We start from the raw sequence: 17913 nt of genomic DNA on the forward strand, positions 1-17913 counted from the left end.
AGGCCATGTATTCTAAGTGTATTCTAGTAGTAAAGTATGCGCACAGCTATTCTGAATGGCTTTCTTATGTAAAGATGCCAAACACATGACTGTAATGCACAGATTCTTTACCTGTATGGTGCTTGCATTTCCTGGGAGCCGCTCTTGTACCCTTAGCTGATGAAACGGCTCTGCATTACACCACCATTGTGTCAAAGTGGATGCATTTCTGTAGTTATTTCAGTCTAGTGTATTTTACATACTAGGTTTTTCTCCTGGTGCCAGAAGCCATTAGACTGAGTTTCCCCTACTTGTGTGTCTGTGTGTTGTCATGTACGATTTTAAAACAAAAAATGCTTGTCACCGGTCTCTTAAGTTTGAAATGGTACGAAAATAAGACATTGCTCCGAAGAAGTGATCATAAGGGCTGTGTTAACTAACATTCATGTTTGTAAATGGGTGTTCACACATGGGTCCCTTGTATTAATACCTTTGAAATTATTTAGCAATCAGATTCCTTTTCAGAAACTTAAGAGACATTTTCCTAAGGGAAACTAGTCACTGGTTATTTTTTAAATCATCTTCCTTGATATATAAATCATATGCCCTATGTTGCACCCAGTTAAAGTGTGTAACTCAAAGTTCTTGGTACATTATTTTTAAAATTTTGGTGAAATATATATATAACAAAATTGCCATTTGAACCATTTTTCAGTGTATAGTTCAGTGATATTCATCACAATTCCCTGATGTCGCTATTTTTTATTAGAAAAATTTGATTCTCTAGGTAAGAATCCTCAGCAGAGAGGATGAAATCTCCGTATTTTGACAGAGATATAGTTTCTGTGAACAATGAACAAGTTAGGAAGAAGGGCCTGGAATCAACTTTAAAGCATCAGACCTCTTGCTAACCAGCCCTCAGTCTTGTGACTTTAAAAAATACATATCAATGGTTTATACTTCCTGCTTAATAGGAACATATTTCACCTTCTAGAGACAAACATATTTTTTAAATTCATTGAGCTTATTGGTACATTTTAAGTATACATTATGATCACATTCATCATTGGAAATTTGTACCTGTACATGATATATCTTCATTCTTATTTTTCCCATTTCCCTTTCCTCCCTTCAACCTCTCCATCCCTCCCTTTTTACAAAAGCTTTGTTTCCATTTTTCCCTTCTTTTCTCATTTTTTTCTTTTTTTTTGGTACCGAGGATCCAACTCAGGTCCTTGCTCTTGCGAGGCAGGTGGCGAAACCACTGAGCTAAATCCCCGGCTTTCTTTGCATCTCATAAATGACCAGTGATGTTGAACATTTTTTCATATGTTTATTTGCTATTTCTACTTCTTCATCTGAGAAATGTCTATCCATTTTGGATGGCCATTTTTGGATTGGGACTTTAAATTTGGGGGTCTGATTTTTTTTTGTTCTTTTTTATTTGTTTGTTATTGGGGATCAAACTCAGGACATTGTGCTTGGGAGGCAGGCATGACTTAGCCACTGAGGTAAATCCCCAGCCCTTGAGTTCTTTATACATGCTAGATAGTAGTCCTTTGCCTGAGGAACAGCCGATAAAAATTTTTCATGTGGGAAAAAATTTTTACCAGCTGTTCCTCAGACAAAGGACTACTATCTAGCATCTATGAAGAACTTTAAAAAATAAGACCCCCCCAAATATAAAGACCTAGTTCAAAAATGGACATCTGAATTCAGGAGATGCAGATGAAAACAACACTGAGATTCCACCTCACCCCAGAAAGAATGGCTGCTATCAAGAAATCGTCCAATAACAAATGCTGGCAGGGGTGTGGGGAGAAAGGAACCCTTCTCCATTGTTGGTGGGAGTGCAGACTGGTGCAGCCACTGTGGAAATCAGTATGGAGACACCTCAAACAACTCGGATTAGAAGTCCCATTTGACCCAGCTATTCCCCTGCTGGCTATCTTCCCAAAAGAATTAAAAGAATCATACCACAGCGATATATGCACACCCATATTTATAGTGGCACAGTTTGTAATAGCTAAAGCTTGGAAACAGCCCAAGTGCCCATCAACTGGAGACTGGATAAAGAAGACGTGGGGTTTTTTTTTTCTTCATAAAATAGAGTACCACTCAGCCATAAAGAATGAGAAACTAGAGACATTTATAGCTAAATGGATGCACATTGAGGCCATACTCTTAAGTGAAATAAGTAGGACACACATGTGTAAATACCAAATAATTTCTCTGGTGTGAGAAACTGAAAGTGTAAATAAGGATCAAAATGTATAATAGATAATGTGAAATAGGAAGAAAAGGTCTAAAGAGGTAGGAGAAATGGGAGGGGTAGGGAAAAGGAAAGAAGGGAAAGGAAAAAATATGAGAAAAAGAAAAAAGTGAAAACAAAGTCTTTGTGAATAGGAGGGGTGGAAGGGTTGAAAGGAAGTCAGGGGAATGGGGAAAAAATAAGAACCAAGATACATCATGTAAAGGTACAAATTCCCACGATGAATGTAACTGTATTGTATACCTAAAATGTACCAATAAACTTAATGACAAAAAAATTTTTCCCCCACATTGTAGGTTGTCTCTTCACCCTGTGGTGGTTTCTCTTGCTGTACAAAGCTTTTTAATAAGATGAGATCCCAGCTGTTGATTCTTTGTGCTAGTTCCTGTGCAACTGAGGAATTGTTCATAAAGTGTTTTCCTACAATGTCTTCAAGAGTTCTACCTATTTTATCTTCCAGCAGATTTAGTGTTTCTGTTTTAATATTTAGATCTTTGATCCATTTTGATTTGAGCTTAGTACATAGTGAAAGATATGAGTCTAGTTTTAATCTTTGACAAGTTGAAACCCAGTTTTTCCAGAACCATTTATTAAAGAGGCTATCTTTCCTCCAGTGAGGGTGTTTGGCTCCTTTATCGAAGATGAGGTGGCTTAGTATGTCTGGAGTTGTTTCTGCATCTTCTAATCTGTTCCATTGATCCTCAGGTCAGTTTCTTTGCCAGTACCATGTTGTTTTTATCACAGTAGCTTTGTAGTATAGTTTCAAGTTGGGGATTGTGATACCCCCTGCCTTGCCTTTGTTGCCTAGAATTGCCTTTGCTATTCTAGGTCTCTTCTGGTTCCAAATTAATTTTTGGATCATTTTCTCTACTTCTGTGAGATATGCTGTCAGAATTTCTATTGGGCTTGCATTAAATCTATATAACAGTTTTGGAAGTATGGCCACTTTCACTATATTGGTTATTCCTATCCAAGAATAAGGGAGGTCTTTCCATTTTCTGATATCCTCTTCGATCTCTTTTTTCAGAATGCTGTAGTTTTGAAAGTAGAGGTCTTTTACTTCCTATGTTAGATTGATTCCTAGGTATTTCATTTTTTTGGATGCTATTGCAAAAGGAGTTGTTTCCCCAGTTCCTCTCCCAGTGAGTCTGTTATTCATATACAGGAATGTTATTGATTTTTGAGTGTTGATCTTGTATCCAGCTACTGCACTGAATTTGGTTATTAAGTCTATAAGTTTTTTGGTGGAATTTTTTGGTTCTTCAATATAGAGTGTCATGTCATCTACAAATAATGACAATTTAACTTCTTCCTTTCCTATCCTTATTCCTTTTATTTCTTCTTGTCTAACTGCTATAGCTAATGTTTCCAGAACTATATTGAATAACTGTGATGAGAGTGGACATCCTTATCTTGTTCCTGATTTTAGCGTGAAAGATTTCAGTTTTTGCCAGTTTAGTATCATGTTGACTATTGGTTTTTCATAGATGGCTTTCCTCAGGTTGAGATAAAGACTATTTATTCCAATTTTCTCCAGGGTTTGTTTTTCATCATGAGTGTTGGGCTTTGTCAAACACTTTTTCTGCATCTATTGAGATGATCATATGGGGTTTTTTTGTTTTTGTTTTTGTTTTTGTTTTTGGTACTGGGATCAGACTCAGGACCTTGAGCTTGCAAGGCAGGTGGCAACACCACTGAGCTAAAACCCCAGCCCTGAGCCAAACATATTTTTTTTGGTACCAGAGATCAAAATTGGGACCTTGCACTTGCGGGGCAGGCGCCAGAACCACTGAGCTAAATCCTCGGCCTGCCAAACATATTTTTAAAGGTGAAAAATCCCTCTCCTGGCTGTATGTAAAAGTCATTCATGTTAGCAAAAGTATAACATGTTGATACACTAGAAAGGGATTGATTTTAACAGGCACAGAAAAAAAGATCAGTCCATACATAGTATACACGTAGACAACATACACACACAGAAGTAAAATATAAATGTAGTTGAATTTTTATGCAGGACCTAGATATCTTAGCCTGAAGAGATAGTTTAGCAGTGGGAATTTGGATTCTGGCAGCAGGCCCAGAGGAAGGCTGTGGTTCGAAAGGGCCCATGAGGTCATGTGAGGATAACGTTGAACCTGAGCCTGTCAGACTGGCACTGGGCCCCTTTTCTGTAGATTACCAGCTGTGCTACCCAAGCAAGCTAGTTTGTTCTTACCTATGAGTGTGTCAGCCGGAAGGTATTCAGCTGCAGTGAACAGAAAACCCAACTCTAAACCATTTAAATGAGCCAGGTAGCATATTCCCAGCTACTCAAGAGGCTGAGGCAGGAGGATCATAAGTTCAAGGCCAGCTTGGGTGCTTAGCAAGATTGTGTCTCAAAAAAGAAAAATCCTTTTAAACATTAAACCATTGGACACATGTTAAATATTAGTAATAAAAAGTGTCAAATAAGCACAAAGGAAAGAGTAATGTTTGCACAAAACTAACTCTTCCTGAGCTGGTGAAGTTAGGTGAGGGTTGGCAGATAAAGTGCATTTTGTTTAAATTTGAATTTTGATTTAAAAATAGTTGTATTTGAAAAAAAAAGTTATATTTGGATATATCATAGAGCATATTTGTACTAAAATGATTGCTAAATCCTATCTAAAATGTATTTAAATTCAAACATAACAGAGTGTCCTGTATTTTGTTGTCAAATCTGTAGCATAGAGGGATGTAGAAGAATTGGACTGAATGCAGTTCAATTGCTTTGACAGGAAAGGTGCCAGACTGGGTGGCGTTGGGAGTGGAGTAAAGGGACAGAACTGCACTGTTGACCTGAGTAGGAATGAGTGGAATTTAATTAGATCAGGTGGAATAAAATACAGAGGAGGTGGCAGAGCTAAGAGATGAGTACTGGTCCCACATCCTACTCCTAATGAGCATTTACTGAGATTTGACACATGCCAGGCACTGAACTAAGCACTGAACACTCATCACCTCCAGCATCCCCTCAGAGCAGGGACCAGGGCAAAGCCAGCAAGATGCCTGCGATGCAAAACTGAAGGAGATACTCACACTCAGGGTCTCCTGCCCAGCCCTGCATCCCTTCAGCAACTCACAGCCCATTTCATAGATCAGGAAACTGAGGCTTAGGAAGGTTGCGTGTCCAGGGTCTCTAAATGAGTTCACAGCAGAGCCCTGTGCAAGCCCAGCAGGCTTGTGGCCATGCCCTCCCTGTATGGCCTCTCTGGTAGCAAGTGGTGGAGCCAGGAGTTGGAGCAGCCTCCATTCCATCCCAAGTTTCACACGTGGCTTCACCTGGGAGGAAGGGAAGTCCTGTGACGTTTAAACTCAGGGAAAGCGTGACCTCTACAGAAGGAACCTACCTGTGGGAGGGGGTAAAAAAAGAATCTCTTTACATTCTTGACCTCAGTCCAGCAGTCTGCAGCCCTGGGTGTGTATTAGAAGGTCTGGTAAGCTTTTCAAAGCCCCACAAACCCCCAAAGCCTCCCACAGGTATATGGTGGGCCCCAGGCATCAATGTTTGAAAACCTACTTGGGTTGAGACCTCCATGGCTGAAAAATCACACTCTTAGGTTCATAAATGGCTGACTGACTGAACCAGCAGACAGACTCCAGCTCTGATGAGGGTTTGTTTCTCCTCTCACCGCAAAGGCCTGAGAGTATTGGGGTCCCCAGTCCGATAGGCCACAGTGTACCTGTTTCTTTTTTGGTACCAGGGATCAAACTCAAAACCTCACACTTGCAAGCCAGGCTTGGTGCCACTGAGCTAAATACCCGGCTCACACAGTGTACCTGTGAAAGAGGCTGGCTGTGGGCGCTGGCGACCTTCAACCTTCTTGCTTTCCTGTAAACAACAGGGCAAGAAGACAGCAAGATGGCTGTTTGCATCCCAAACACGCCTTTTGTGATGTAGGCAAGACGTGACAGTTTTAACCCTGGGCTGTGGGGTGGAGCCAAGGAGAGGGAGGGTGGAATATGATTAGCTCTGTATCTTTTTATTTTTTTTAATTTTTTTTTTTTGTACGGGGGATCAAACTCCTTGCACTTGCCCAGCAGGTGGCGAAACCACTGAGCTAAATCCCCGGCCCATTAGCTCTGTATCTTGCACATCCTGCTTCCCCAGAACGAGAGGGAAAGTGGGGAGTAACGAACAATCCCCTCTGGGTCATAAGAAGGGGGGTGGGCATGGGATCTGGGTACACAAGAGTCTTCACCTGCCTGAGCCTCGACTTTGTCATCTATAGCATGAGGGTAATCATCCCCTGCTTCCTAGCCTTGACCGCGCAGATGACAGGACATACTAGAGGTGGTAGCCATGCTTGGAAAGTTTGGATGCCCCACACAAGTAAACATGTTGCTAAGAACTTTTATAGTTGGAATTATAATTTTATATGTCAACTCAGGACCTCTAAGGCAGGCTGTAGGTATTTCTGTGAATATCCAAAAGAACTTTAATAGAAATATTTTTTTTTTTAGAAATCTTTGATAATATTTCAGATTTTATCTTTGCAAAGCATGTCAGTTATGAACCCATATTAATTTATCATCGTCTACCTTAAGTCATAGCAAAAGTTTGCTGTTGAGGCAGGGGTCTAAACCATTCTACCTCAACATTTCCAGTGCTTTAAGTCCACACTATTTGGGAACTTTCAGGTCTAGAAACACTTCATGGCTTGGGTCATTTCTGGAAATGCAGAATCTCAAGATCCACCCTGGATGTGTGGATCAGAACCTGCATTTCAACAAGATCTGCCAGGTATTCTGTGTATTTAGTTTCAGAAGCCTTGTCCTAGTCACCAAACCTATGGAGCTTGAGGCAAGAGAAAAGAAATGATTTCTATGCATGCTATGGTTTTATATTTGTTTGTTTAGCTCAGGCTTCCAGTATTTATAGGGTCAGAAACCACTGATCCAAGGTGCCTCCTCCCACTGTCACTCTCTCTGATGTCAGCATGACCTCCTAAATTTAAACCTGGACCATCATCAGGATGGTCCTAAATTTAAGCCTGGGTAATCATTAGGGTGGTGTTTGGTTTATGATTGAATGGAGAGAAAGGAGGTGGCTCACAGGATTATGGAAGCTGGATAATCATTAGGATGGTGTGGTGTTTACAGTTGAACAAAGGGACGGGAGAGACTCAGCTCCTTTGTTTCTAACTGTACTAGCCCTGTTGGTAGAGGTGATGGGATTGTAGTCACTAACTTAGTAGCAGCTTTTAAGGCAGACCCCATGGCCCTTCCACACTACCTTTCAGAGAGGAGGTCCTGCTTACACTTGTTCTCCTAGGCTCTAGTTTACATCTTCACCTTACAATGCTTTTCTCATTACAGATTTTCTTCTATTTCATTTTTTTCCTAGGGTTTTAACCAGAGACCATCTTTTTAAAAGATATTGTAACAGCTGGGAAGGGTGTACACCACGTTATGCCATCAGACTGCTCTGCTGGAACACACAGCCTCTGGTCATCCTAAAGCCAGCAGCAGTAAAAGAACTAAAAAAGCAGAGTTTAAAAAAGAAATTGATTTATTTGAAGGTGGGGGGAAGGAGGAAGAGAGAGATGGCAGACAGCCACTCTGGATGAGTCAGGAGGAAACTCGAGGACTCTTATCTGTGCTCCTTTTTACTGGGCCCCTTCTCCCCATGTAGGCTTCAGGAATCTGACTGGGTCCCTGGCTGTCTTTTATCCTAACCTTGGATTTCTTCTGGCCCTGATTTCTCCCTGTCCTTCATAGAGGGTAAGATTATGGATGTGGGCCTTAGTTTAGGTTTAAGGATTAAGTAGAGAGGAAGTGTGTGATTCTCATGTTAATCTCACTGTCTGGGACCTTTTTGGTCCTGAGTTTCTTCCTCATTCTTTCTCTTTGTCTAATTGCTAGTCTGTAGGGGCAGAAGTTCCCCTGGAAGGATTTTCTATTAATTTAATGAAGCTCAATGAGGCCTTCATCCTATCTTTTCCCTATCTGCAGGGGCCCCCTGTCCCTACAATATAATTTATATACCATAAAATGCATCCTTTTAAAGTGTGCAATTTGGTGTTTTCTTGTATATTCACAGAGCAGTGCAATGATCACCACCAGTGTGTTCTGGCACATTTTCATCACACAGTAAAGAAACCCTACACCCATTACCTCCCATACACCTGAGTCTCTAGAAACTCTACTTTTGCCTCTATGAATTTTCCTACTCTGAAAATTTCATATAAATGGAATCATATGACAGGTGGGCTTTGGTGAGGGCTTGTCAGGGCTGGTGGGCTGAAGGGAGGCCTGCTCAGGCAAGGTTCCCAAAGAAAAGAACACAGGTGGAGCAGACATTACAAAGCAGGAACCAGCTTTATTTTCCAAGAAAGCACTTATAGTAGTTTTTATCAGCTTACTAAAACATAGTAAGTAAAACAAAACATTCTGTGCAAACTTGCAAGCCATGTGGCACATGTGTGGTTGTCTATGCTGATTCATTATAAGGAAGCCCCATCGTGCACTTGCACTAAATGACAGGAGTGTGTCCTGAGATGCTCTCTGACACTCGGGCTTTGAAATATCTCACAGCAGCTCCCTACAGGGCCCTCTTCTGCTTAGCATGTTTTCAAAGTTCACCCATGTTCCAGTAGCTATCAGTACAACTTTCCTTTTTATTGCCAAGTAATGTTCCATCATACAAATAAAGCACATGTTGAGTAGCCATTGTTCAGTTGATGGACATTTGGATTGTATCTGCTTTTTAATTATTATGGATAATTCTGCTCAACATTTGAGTACAAGTTTGTGTGGGACATGTACTTTGAGTTCTCTTTAGCATACGCCCAGTAGAATTGCTGGGTCATATGGAAACTGTGCATGGGACTTGTTGAGCAACTTCCAGATTGTTTTCAGAGACTATTTTAATACCATATTGGATTTAAACAAGAACAGAATTTAGTCAGAAAGACCCAGAGAGAGAGAGAGCCACAAAACTGCAGAGACGGGAAGTGGAGGTGATTCAATCAACTTTAACCCAAACCACAGCTGGGTGTGCAGATGCAGATGAATAGGCAAGAGAGACATTTTACCCAAATCCAGGAAATCCCATTGTATAAGGGCCTGTGACTGGGCCTGGAGACCCAAGTTCAAGTCCCAACCTGGGCTAGTACACTGTGTGGCCTCAAGCAAATGCCTTCCTCTTTCTGGGTTTGGACTTCCTGTCTGAAATGAGAAATCACATCTGCATGTGCTCCCGCTGTGTTACACCCAGTTCCTGGCCCTCCCACAGTTCTGTGGCTCAAGCCAGCGGGCAGCTGTGTGCTTTTCTGGTGTCAGTATTCACTCCGGGAGTTGCTAGGACTGCCTTCTGGAAATTACTGGAATTACATGTGCACCCAGAGACCACAAGGGATCTATCATTTGCTCAGTGGCCAACAGAGCCTGATATACCTGGGACTGGTGGGCTCAGCTCCTGTGGACAGACTCGTGGGTACCCAGCTCTTAGGCACTGGTGATGTGAGAATGAGATTCACCTGCAGAGAAAGATATAACTAGCAACAGCGCCTGCTGTACCATAGCATGCTTGTTTAAAATATTATTTGGCCCTTTAAAGAAAAAAATTTTTTCTCCTGACCCCTGGACTCTCCTGACTAGCATAACTTTCACAGCACCCAGCACAGCACAAGACCCAGTAACACCTACCCTCCTGAAATACAGTATTTGCTTAGTGTGTAGAATCAGGCTTCATGAATTCCCCTGCAGGGCTCAGGTAACAGCCGGCCGGGTGGACAGCAAGGGAGGAATTGTGTTCCCCTCTGCCGCAGGCTTGGCCCACCAATCTAGAAAATTTCCTGTGTGGTGGGGACCACTGTGGCCAGCTCAGTGGCACCCTCCAGGGCTCCAGGACCTGCCCTCCCAGCCTCGGTCTTCTGTCACTTCACTCGGGCTTCATAACATATGTATAATATATATATATTATATATTATATGTATGTATATGAAATCTTGCTCTGTAGTTCAGGCTGCCCCCACAGCTGGCCCCACACTCACAGCCATTGTCCCGCCTCAGCCTCTGGAGTGCTAGGATTACAGGCATGTCTACCACTCCCAGCTTTGTGTGTCTGTATCCTGATCGTGTTTTGTCCCCCTCCCTATCACCAGAACGTCTACCTCTGTGTTTCTTACACACAGGAAAAAGGAGGTAAAAGGAAACGAGGCGATGGAAATTCAAACACTCCATCCAATCTTTCCTTTAGATATGTCTGGCCCTTCTTGGTTCCTGGCCCTTTGATCTCTTTTTTTGGTACGGGGACTAGGGACCTTGCGCTTTCGAGGCAGGCGGCGGCACCACTGAGCTAAATCCCTGGCCCTAGCGCTTTGATGTTTTCAGGAGCCTGCATTCGCTGCCCCAGTGGCATGGGGGAGGTTTAAACCAAAAGACAAGGAGTCAGGAGGATTCCCAAAAGGAGACAACAAGAGGAGGGAGGGCGTGTTTGAAAGGGCTAGAAGAACGCGACAGTGGCAGGTGGCAAGATGCGGCTACTGAGACTGAGAGCCGGTAGGACCGGCCTGGACGCACTTGTGGTTGCAGCGAGTCGAGGGCAGGAGCGGTGCCCAGGAACTTGGTGCGGTGCGAGGGCGCCGCCTAGCGGCCCGCGGGCGTCGCGGAGCCGGGGACATGCGGCCCCGGACTGCCGCCCTCTGAACAGACTCTTTGGTGGGGGGCGCAGCCCAAAGCCGTCTGTGTGAAAAGCAGCCCAGCTACAACAGAAATCATCTCGGGCTCCAGGAGCATTTTGTGGAAAGATTCAAGAGCCCAGCCGACAGAAGAGTCCTAAGAAAGGCATTTGGAATTTTTAAACTTTGGAAGAAAATCCAGGGAACAATCTTTAGGACCTCAGGTTAAAAAAAAAAATTCATTTCTTAAACCACCAAAGGTGAAAGCAAAAATTGAATCAACAGCACTAAAATTAAGAACTTCTGTTCATTAAAAAAAAAAAAGAAAGGAAAAGAAAAGAAAGATAGCAGATGATGAGGAGACAAGCCAGACTGGAAGATCATTGTAATGCATACAATTGGCAAAGAATTGGTATCTAGAACCTATGAAGAGCTAAAAATCGGTAAGACAAGAATGAACACCTTGATTTTTTTCTGTGGAGAAAGGACATAAACAGGCATTTCAGAAATGAAGCGACACAAAAGGCCAAACAAACATGTGCAAAGATGCTCAACTTTCTTAGTAATAAAGGAAATGCAAACTAAAACCAAAATACAAATCCACAGCCACTGGGTAGGCAGAAAATATAAAAAGATGATACCAAGTCAGGGCAGGGATAGACCAATAGAAATTCTTACTGCTGGTGGGAACATTAATTGGTACAACCACTTCAAACAGTCTGCTCTTATCTGATAAAATTAAAGATATGCCTACCTTATGACCCAGAAATTCCACTTCTTGATAAATATTAACTCATGTATAGGCAGTCAGACACATAAACAAGCATTGTTTATAACGATCCCAAACTGGAAATAACCCGGGATGTCCATTCACTGTAGGGTGGGTGAATGAATTATAGTTCATTCCCACAGCTGTGAAATGAATGAACTACAGCTGCACCCACCCTCACAGGGAAATTGCAGATGCAAAACAGCAAGCTGTAGAAGAACACTGACAATATGATTCTCTTTATAACAGTTCAGGGACAGAAAAGACTAAATAACATATTGCTTAAGGGTAATATATGTGCTGAAGCTCCTTTGAAAAAGCAAGAGAAATGAGTACAAAATTGAGGATAGCCCAGTAAAGGAAATGCATCAGGGAAAGATAAATAGGCATTTTCAGGCAGTAGTAATATTTTTTCTGAAGTTTAGTAGGTGGTGTGTTTTATTGTATTGTTTATACTTACATGTTACATATATTCTTTAATGAATGAACTTTTTAAAGCAAAAACATTTTTTTAAGAGTATGAGCTGGATTTTTCAGAGGGTGGGCTGACCACTATCGGAGGGTTTTTTTCTGTGCCGCTGAAATCCGGGCCAGTTGGTGTGAGGGTCAGAGAGCTGGACACCACCCCAGCAGGCTTGCTCTGCACAGGCTTTAACTGGAACCTTAATGGGCTCCCGCCTTGTCCATGAAACACAGCCAAGAACAAGCTGAGTAGCAGAAATTCTGGATGATAATGAATTAGAATTTACTGCTGAATCTGTTAATCCTTCTGTGACATTTGCATAGGGGATGCTGGTGAACCTCTTAGAGACCGAGTGCCCAAACTGCACCCCAAAACACACTTACTTATTACAAAGTGCCAACACTGCAGTTAAACCTGAATACTGCGGTTTTAGTTTAGAAAAAACAACTCATACATCATACACACACACACACACACACCCTGAGCTTTCAATGAACAAACAGCCCATTGTGGCTCACACTCCATGGATTCGCCACCACTGGCATAGGTTTGCGCAGTTTGTAAAAACATTGTCATATCAGTTCCCTTAAGCCCTCTGAGAAGTAGCCAGAGGTAGTATGCCTATTGTGGAGAGAAAGAAACCAAGTCACAGGGAGTTCAGCATCCTCTGCATCCTTCCTGGGGTGGGGTCAGCCTGTGCCCTTGTATCCCAACCGCCAAGCTTCTCTTGCTTCTCTGATCTTGAGTTATACTCTCTTTGTCCCAATCTTTAGACTTCTATTTCCTCCTTAAGGAATTTTTCCAGATGCTGTTTTCCCTATTTTCTTTAGCTTTGCCACTGCTATGGTCTTGTGTGGGTTGGGTATTGCTATGTTGCCCAGGTTGACCCTTGAACTTCTGGGCCCAAGCAATCCTCCTGCCTCAGGCCCACAAGTAGCTGGGTCTACAGGCACATACCACCATGCTGGGCTTTATATGGATTTCTACCTCCTACTGCACCTATAAGGGTGTCGGCACTTGTCCAGACTAAAACATCTGTGGGGTGGCACACTGGCCCACAAGTCCTGCAGAGAGCCCAGTAGAGAGCAGCTATTCTCAATGGGCACATAGAAGAGTTTGAAAGCTTGTAGCCGAGCCACTCAAGTCTCTGCTCAGGTGCCAACTGTAGCTGACCCACGAGGCCCACCTTCGCTGTCTCAGGTCCCTCCTGCCCAGGAAACCCCCTTTGGGTAGCCAGCCCACTCCTCCGATCTTTCCCCACCCAGGTGCCACTTCTGGAGGACCTAGACCCACTACTTTGTTCTTCTCGACCTGGTGATGAATGAGGACAAATGACAAAGAGACATGGAATCAGTTTAACATTCAGGCAGCTGGGGGCGCTTGCCTCTGGTAGGCAGAGGAGCCCCCAGTCTAGCGCATCTCACCTTTATTTACCCAAACACGAATGTAAGCAATCAAAGGTACACAAGGTTCCTCTCCTTTCCAATATCCACTAGTACCTGCTCATGTAAACAACTTAATCTCAGCTGTCTTAACTTTTCCCTAGAACCTGCGCTATGCAATCATCCCTGAGTGCAGCCTTTCTCCTTTGTGCTCACAGAGCCATTCCAGAACAATGGGGATAATGACATCAGAGCCATGGGAGCTGATTAATTAACTGGAATTTCTATTTCCAAATCTGTCACTCCATGAGTTAAGAAATTAAGCTAGGTAGTGCCTACTGCCTAACCAAGTGTGTTAACCGAATGTTAGTTCCCTTCTCATCTGATCATTCCAGAAAACCGTAATGAGACATTAAGCCAAACAGCCTTGCTGACAATCAACATCTTCCACCCTTCCTAGGCTTGGTTTCTAAAGTGCAATCTTCTTTCAAGAGACACTTGTGCACTAGCAAAAAGATTCTAGCTAGTGGACAGACCTAGTGTGGTACTACTATTGCCTGAGGAAAGGCCCAGAGGTCTTATTGGAGGAAATCTAGGAAAAGAAAACTGACTACCAAGCCAGAAACGCTTCCAGAGCTGTGCTCTGTGATCATGCAGGCTGGGAGGAGGCTAAGCTTGGAGTCGGGGTAGGAGGGATGGGGAGGAGAGGAAGCCAGGAAAGGGAGAATTGCAGACTGATGCACATTTGGATAGATCAAAGATACAGGGGAATCTAGAGCCAGGGGTTCTAACCCTCCTCTAGCTCACCCGTGAGCTTCTGGAGTCACTTCCTTTCTTGGGGCAGGACCCTTCCAGTGGAAATGCACAAGGACACTCCGCATTCTTCAGAGTCAGCAGGAAACAAATGAACTCTTTAATCACATCATCTTCATTTGCATTTTTATAACCTAAGCTGATGTCCAAATTTCTCATACGCACTGGGAAATACATGTCATTTCCACTGCTGAGTTTAGCATACCACAGGCGTAATGGAACCGCTTTTCTCTCTTAGCAGCTCTGGGCAGCAGAATAGACTTGTACTCCAGATCCTGGGATGGCAGAGATTCCTTGAGACGATTCCAGAAGGAGTAGTTAACCCAATGGATAATACAGTAAATACCATTCTGAACTTCTGAGCTATAATAGTGCCATTTTCTATTGCTTTTCTGTCTTTTAAGGAAAGACATCCAACAAGGGACTCATTCATATTTTTCACCAGAATATAAACAGACATTTTATGCCAGAGCAATTATAAACATTGTATGTTAAAGAAAGAACCCAGCTACTGTTATCCAAAGAAATACAGATGAAAGCAAATTTTGGAACCTGATCAGAGAATATTAATTTTCAAAAATGTTTTAAAGCAACCATATTCAGGACCCCCAATGCTGCAACAAAAGTATCTCACTGATACAATATTGGTAGCATTGTAAATTCTTAATAGTTCTTCCGAGAAGCAATATGACAACACCTAGGAAGAACTGTATTCATGATTTTTGAGAAGTAGTGCAATAAAAATCTGCATAACACATCAGCAATATCTATTATAACAAAAAAACCTACTAGGCTTAAGAAAATTGCTACACAGATTTTAACACAGCCACACATTTGCCTCTTACACAGCTGTAAAGGATACTTATGAAGATTAAGTAGCAACATTGAAGTGTTTATGATGAATAAAATATAACAAATTTCAGGATAACATATGTATTATAATTATAGCTCTGCAATAATGTTATACACATGTACAAGAGCTAGAAGGTACTGAAATAAAAATGGCTATGGTGTTTCAGAGGCAACCTGTTATGTTTTACATTATTTTTATTTTTGTTTTTGTTTTTGGTACCAGGGATCAAACTCGGGACCTTGAGCTTGCGAGGCAGGGGGCAGAACCACTAAGCTAAATCCTTGGACCAATTATTTTTATTTTTATGTTTATATGCCATTTTGTTATCAATTAAATAAATGAATAAATGGATTAAGAATAGTTACTCTCATCACCAAATTTCCCACTAGACAATGAGGGACCCTGCCTATCTCATTCAGTGATGTTTGCCAAAGCATGTATCTGGCACGTGCTAAGTGCTCTGTAAATATTTGTGGATTAGTTGCTGTCAGTCTCTCAGAAGGGTTTAATAAATCACTGATAAAGACCTCTTGCTTTTGCAAAGGTGTCTTTTGCCAGCACCTTCACAGTCTCCAAAAAACACCTTCTTATACAAGCAGCTTTTGGAAACCCAGCATCTTCCCATCTCCAGAGTTTCGCTGGCAAGCAGGACAAGGATGTTGTGTAGAGGCTGCCAGAGTGTAGGGCCCATCAAGGTGGGCACAGCCTCCCTTTATCTCAAAGTTTCACCTTAGGGCAGATGATCACAGGGACACAGCAGGGAGTCCCTGGACCCTGGCTGGTCTGGACATTGACTCTTCACACGAGAAGGTGGCAGCCGGTGCGGTTCCTCATGGTGGTGTGGAACCCACACCTCCCGCAACACTCGGGGAGTGACTTGTTCCAGCTCTGCGACCCAGTCCACCCTCAGCCACAGTAGGCCAGGCTGAGGGTGTGACAGGCGTGGCCAGGCATGTGCCATGTGGCTTGGGCGCATGGCTTCGGCTGTGTTATGGCATTCACAGTAGCACCCAGGAAGTACTTCCGTGTCCTGCCACAGAGTGACACCATTGGAAAGCCTAGGAGCTAGTGCTGCCATCTAGAAAACATCTAGAAAAGTCGCAGAAGTCAGGTATCTTTGCATTTCTGCAAAAGTGGTATCAAGGTCTATAAAGGAATTCTTGTGTGTTGCCTTCCTTTTGACTTTCGGCAGTTCATTCAGTTGAGCCCCTAGAAGGAAGACAAGAAATTAAGAATTCCTTTGTACTCCGTGTTACCAAATAAACGAAAACATAAGTAGCTGAGCATGTGACACAAAACTGTAATACTAGCATTCTGGGAGGCCAAGGCAAGAAGATGGCATACTTGAGCCCAGCCTGAGTAGCTTTAGCAACCTACTGAGACCCTCTTTCCAAATAAAAAATAAAAAAGGGCCGGGGATGTAGCTCTGTGCAAAGGCCTGGGTTCAATCCCTAGTACTGAAAAAAAAAAAAAAAAAAGTAAAAGAAATGCTTCCGTGCCTGGTGGTGCATGGCAGGGCTAAGCCTCCCCTCCCCAGGCTCCCCGGCCATGGATCCTCCAGGACACTTCCGGACCCACCAAGGAAAAGCCTGACCAGCACCTCTGGGGCCTGGCCTGCTGCTAGAGGCATTGTCCATCTTAGTGCCAGCTGCAAAATGTGTTTAAGTCTCCCCAGCTAAGACTCTGCTCCTGGAATGAGACAAGAGAGAGGAAGAGAAAAGGAGAGAGGAAGGGAGGGAAGGCAAAAGTTTATATGACCTAACAGTAAGAAAAAGCAGAACTTTATATAATGAATACAAGGAATAGCACCAAGGGAAATTTATATTTGTATAAGCCGGAGTCTCTAAGAAGCCACAGACCCTAAATATTTGGTAAATTAGTAGATGGGAAGTTTGACAGATATTGTCAGTTGCCTACTCTACAGGCCTTTCCTCTTTCCTTCTTAAAATAATGTAGTTTTGTTCACGCTCTTCCTCTTCTGATGACTCTAGGTTGCCCAAGACAATGTGGCCGTCCCTTCCCTTGCCAAGTGATGACATAGATCTGGCCACCGAGGAGGAAGGGAGGTCAACTGGGATGATTCCAAGAAGACTTTCTTTGCTCCTACAAAGGGACAATCACAGAAATGTCCCCCTGGTTTCCATTGAGGCTGTCTTGCTTAAAACGAAAGCAAATATCTTGCAGCCCCAAAGGGAAAACAGAATCTCAGAGAACCCGAATGACCCTGGAGCTGCTGTCCCACCAGCCTACTTGTCATTGTCTAACCCACCTTCGTTAGATTTCCTGGTATTTGTGAAGTTCCACTAGCGTGTAAGCTGTTTGTTCAGTATTATGTCTGTATTATCCTTAGCACGGTCTGGAACATAGTACAAAAACATTTGTTGAAGGGTAAATGAATGAAGAGTATCCTCATTCATGTAAGAAGGTGTTAAGTTTTCTGGTGGTCTTAGTGTTAGCTTTTTCTAGTTTGTTTTGTTTTGTTTTAACATCCATTCATAGCAACCGAACTGTTGGCTAGGACTGCTGGCTCCAGGGCCTAGAGCTATGGGAAGTGGCAGGCAGACTGGATTTAAAACTAGTTCTGCCACTTGCCAGTCAAGTACCGTCAGGCAAATCACAAACCTCCCCTGTACATGCTTGTAACGTAACGTGGGCATCGTGTGCACTCAGTGTTTTATAGGGTTGCTGTGCCTGTTAAAGGAGAAGCAACCATGGATCAGACACTCGGGAGGTGCCTGCA

General features: G+C 42.9%; 1 protein-coding gene across 2 annotated transcripts in view; it reads left to right on the forward strand.

The window, feature by feature from the left end:
- The window catches only part of Usp3 (ubiquitin specific peptidase 3), a 223932-nt gene that overhangs the window by 83638 nt on the left and 122381 nt on the right, over positions 1–17913 (forward strand). The gene's annotated exons all lie outside the window — the stretch shown is intronic.

This window comes from Heterocephalus glaber, unplaced genomic scaffold (genome assembly GCF_053883595.1).
Source record: "Heterocephalus glaber isolate CG9 unplaced genomic scaffold, H.glaber_assembly_v1.0 deba00001689, whole genome shotgun sequence".
In the NCBI taxonomy this organism is placed as follows: Eukaryota; Metazoa; Chordata; class Mammalia; order Rodentia; family Bathyergidae; genus Heterocephalus; species Heterocephalus glaber.